This window comes from Halichoerus grypus, chromosome 8, assembly GCF_964656455.1.
Source record: "Halichoerus grypus chromosome 8, mHalGry1.hap1.1, whole genome shotgun sequence".
NCBI lineage: Eukaryota > Metazoa > Chordata > Mammalia > Carnivora > Phocidae > Halichoerus > Halichoerus grypus.
Window position 1 is genome coordinate 73,273,858 of NC_135719.1, and position 4,703 is coordinate 73,278,560.

Sequence of the window (4,703 nt, forward strand, 5' to 3'; positions counted from 1 at the left end):
AATTTATCTAAGTAACTTATGTACTTATAAAAATTTATGTACTTATCACATATATATGAGAAACCTCACCAAAAAGGGGAATTGGGTAGGGAAAGAAACTTTAAAAGATCAGCACACTGTCAGCCCAAAGACTGTAGAGTTCTCAGCCAGACAGAGTGGCCAATATGCCCCAACCCCCCCCTTTTTTTGCCCCCAAAAAGCAAAGTTTCAAAATAGTATAAAATTTAAAAACCATTCTGTACATAAGCTATTCAAGATTTCTCTAGCACTCACTGATACAAAGCATGATGAGATGGCATTTTTAGAGACAGCAGCTTCAGACCCCGAAAAGGGTAATAAGGTGAGTTTATTTCATTTGGCTAAATCAGTGGCAAACACAATTTTCTTTTTTCTTTCAAGGAGGCAGGAAAGCATGTAAGTGGTCACCTCAACATAAGGGGGACATAATGAACCATTCTGTGAGTGGTTGGGAAAGGGGTAAAGAAAAGACAAGGGGTTGGTCTCAGGTAGAGGTCTCAATATCTTATTAATTTGTTTGGTCACTTCTGATGAAAAAAAATTAAAAGTAAAGTTTTTCAAAGATAAGCTGAAAACCTGAGCCATACTCTTTTTTGGCTAACTCCTTCTGGAATCACCTTTCTAATTTGGCTGGTATATTGAACAGAGCAGTGATGTTTCCCAGAATGGGTCTCCTTCTGGGCTCTGGCTCTCAGTAAGGCAGGCCCCTTTTGCTTTCCTTCCTCTGTGGAGAGGGCAGTATGCATTAAGCTGAAAAGTGACTTTCCAAATGTGAGGAAGGGGTTAGACTGCTGCTTCAGAACTGCGGAATTATTTAGAATGTTTTACAAATGGTCACTACATCAACAGCAATGAAAAAGGTAATTACAAAGTGTGTACATCACAGCATACTTTTTTAAAAAAAAGATTTATTTATTTGAGAGAGAGCGAGAGAGAATGCACAGAGGGAGGGGCAGAGGGAGAGAGAGAATCTCAAGCAGACTCCCAGCTGATCATGAGTCCATCGTGGGACTGGTGGGGCTTGATCTCACTATCCTGAGATCGTGACCCTGAGATCATGACCCTGAGATCATGACCTGAGCCGAAATCAAGAGTTGGACACTTAACTGACTGAGCCACCCAGGCGCCCCCATTACAACATACTTTTAAGGACACTTCACATTGTGCTCACATTCCCTTAAATATTATTCCCAACGGTGCTCAGCCTCAAGCCTGACTGCAATCTCTGGGGAGAGGTGGACACTAGTGAAAAAGACACTGGGGTTGGGGTGGGAAAAATGGCAAAAGGAGAAAGCAGCCTTTCAGTTAAAGGTCAGCCATCAGTTTCAAGGCCAGCTTTGGGCAGGCTGGCCTCAGGCTGGAGCTGGTGTCAGGGGGAAGAGCAGCTGCAGGGTGGGACTGGGGTGCTCTACATACCATTCAGGTCAGGCAGGAGCTGATCTGGCATCCTTTGTGTGCAAAGGTGCTCCTTTTTGGTGCATTTCAGCTTATCTTCCAAATCATCAATTATCTTCTCTAGCTTGGCTACCAATCTCTCAGCAAACTCAGCATGGGTCTCTGCCTGCTTGAGTTTATCAGTAAGAATCTTTATCTCTTCTGCATATTTGTCTCCCTTTTGAGAGTACTTTTCTTCTGCAGCACTCAGACACTTTAGGTTCTGGTCCATCAGTCTTTTCTGCTCATCCACCTCCTCGCAGTGGAGTCTGCCAGCTCATCTCGGTCCTCTGTACATTCCAGGTCCCCCTCAGTAATCACCACCTTCTGAGCCACCCCTTCATACTTCTCATCTGCTTCTTCTGCAGAGTGCTCAGCTTGCTTGAATTGGATTTCCTGGAGTTCCATCTTTTCTTCATCTCTTAAGGCTCAGTTTTCAGTAACCTTCATACTTTTCTTACTCTCATCAGCAGCTTTCTCGGCTTCCTCCAGCTTTTGCAGGGCATGGTCCACCTCTTCTTCAACCAGCTGGATTCTCTGGTTTCAGGAGGCCACCTCAGCCTCAGCCTGCTCCTGGGCCCACCTTTCCACCTCCACTTCCTGCTGTAGGTGCTCGGCCCTCTCCTCTGCATCATTGGCTTGCTGCTGCAGAACCTGCAAGTTGTACTTCACTGCCTCGATGGTGGTGATCCCGGGCATGGTGCCCTCCCGGCCCCTGCCAATGCTTGGCTTCCTGCCTCCTCCGCTCAGAGCTGCAGCCGCTTCTCTGTAATGCTTTTTGGTTATATGAAACAGAAAGCCACTTCAAACTAGCTTAACAAAAAATGGGAATTTCCTGACTCACTGATGGCTCCCAAGAACTACCTTACGTAGTGCTGAGTTCAGGGACTTGATATCATCATCCAGACTCAGACTGTCCGTCTCTCAGCTTGGATGTCCTCTGGACTGATGCAATTCAGTCAGATCTTTCCTCTTGGTGACAAAATGACCATGCAGAGATCCAGTCTTCTTAATCACTCAGTGAAGGAAGTGTCTCTTTTCCAGTCATTGTAGTACAGTCTCTCAAATGAGTCTCACTGGGTGGACACAGCCACGTGCTCATTCCTGACACAGTCATTCTGCCCAGGAATATAGAATGTGGGAATGGCCATATTTACCTTGTTCATCCACTTTTGGAGGGATAGAGACACTCAAAAAAGCCAAGAGGGAGCACATTGTTAGCCCAAAGGAAAATTAAGGTTCTGCTACAAAAAAATTAGGTGTCTTTTACAGTTTTAATTTTGCTCAAGGTGTTTTCTCATATAAAGACAAAGTATTATGTGGTCAAATTAAAGTTTTCCTATAATTTCTTATCTAACTTTAAAGCTTAAAAAGTCACAGAATCAATAAAGTTACTTTCTATTTTCTTCAGTTTTTATGGTTTATATTTTTGCACTTATCTTTTTTTTTTAAAGATTTTATTTGAGAGAGAGAGAGTGAGCATGCAGAGCAGTGGGAGGGAGAGGCAGAGGGAGAAGCAGACTCCCCACTGAGCAGGGAGCCCGATGCGGGACTCGATCCCAGGACCGTGAGCTCATGACCTGAGCTGAAGGCAGATGCTTAACCGACTGAGGCATCCAGGTGCCCCTGCACTTATCTTTTAATTAAACTAGAATTAAATAGACTTAAAAGCTAAATAAATTACTAAATATTTCAGTAATATTTATTGCTGAAACTGATTTATCAACATTTATAATATATAAATTTTAATGAACACTACTTTCTATTTCTAAGTCATTTATTGACTTTTTCTATTTTTTTAAGATTTATTTATTTATTTTTATTATTATGTTATGTTAATCACCATACATTACATCATTAGTTTTTGATGTAGTGTTCCATGATTCATTGTTTGCATATAACACCCAGTGCTCCATGCAGTACATGCCCTCTTTAATACCCATTACCAGGCTAACCCATCCCTCCTCCCCCCTCCCCTCTAGAACCCTCAGTTTGTTTCTCAGAGTCTCTCATGGTTCGTCTCCCCTCCAATTTCCCTCCCTTCATTCTTCCCTTCCTGCTATCTTCTTCTTCTTTTTTTTTTTTTTTTAACATATAATGTATTATTTATTTCAGAGGTACAGGTCTTACACAATTCACAGCGCTCACTATAGCACATACCCTCCCCAATGTCTTATCACCCAGCCACCCCATCCCTCCCACCCCCACCACTCCAGCAACCCTCAGTTTGTTTCCTGAGATTAAGAATTCCTCGTATCAGTGAGCTCATATGATACATGTCTTTCTCTGATTGACTTATTTCGCTCAGCATAATACCCTCCAGTTCCATCCACGTCGTTGCAAATGGCAAGATTTCATTCCTTTTGATGGCTGCATAATATTCCATTGTGTATATATACCACATCTTCTTTATCCATTCATTAAGATTTATTTTTAAGTAATCTCTATACCCAGTGTGGGGCTTGAACTTACAACCCAAAGATCAAGAGTTGCATGCTCCACCAACTGAACCAACCTGGTGCCCCTTTTCTGTCTATTCTTATGCCAGCACTATAGCATTTTAGTTATTGTAGCTATGTAATATGCTTTGATATTTGGTGGGACAAATAAACGGCAGGTAGCTTAAATGAGAGGGGGATAGAAAGACCTAGAGTCAAGAGTTTTACCTACTACAATAGAGCCTGTTTTTACCCAGAAGAGGCTGCCTGTACAGTGGGCTCTCTTGGAGCTGAGGTTAAGGAGTAATTAAAAGGAAGAAGAGAGTAAAAAGGTGGGGACATAGGGCCATGGTATCCAAACATCACTACTGTTTTAAAATATGGCAGTGGCTGTGTATTACAAAAGATGTGGTCTTCTCTAATTGGAGCTCAAGGCAAATTATTATGTAGGCAGTTTCTTTTTAGCACTTTTTTTTTTCATTTTTCGTTCTCACTTGCTTTTGGCATCTCCAGGTTAGGCTATTGATGCCACTCATGCTTCAGAGAGTGAGTGGCACCAGTTAGATGTTAGTGCTTTGTGAGCTTGCTGCTTCCAGGACTATGCCAGGGATAGAGGTGGCACCTAACACTGAGAAATGACCTGTCACAGTCACGCTGAAGCCTGTCATGAGGGCTGCTGGAGACCTGCTGGAGACCCACTGGAGACCCACTGGGGACCTGCTGGAGACCTGCTGCCTCCTAATAACATCACCTAAGCAATGTCCTTTTTATTCCCCTTAAGGCTTTTCTGTCTCTACTACAGCTCAGAAGGAA

The 4,703-nt window shown here is 42.9% G+C and overlaps 1 pseudogene; it reads right to left on the minus strand.

The window, feature by feature from the left end:
* Positions 1 to 1,426: 1,426 nt before the first annotated feature.
* Positions 1,427 to 2,151, minus strand: LOC118553370 (tropomyosin-like; annotated as a pseudogene).
* Positions 2,152 to 4,703: the final 2,552 nt, after the last annotated feature.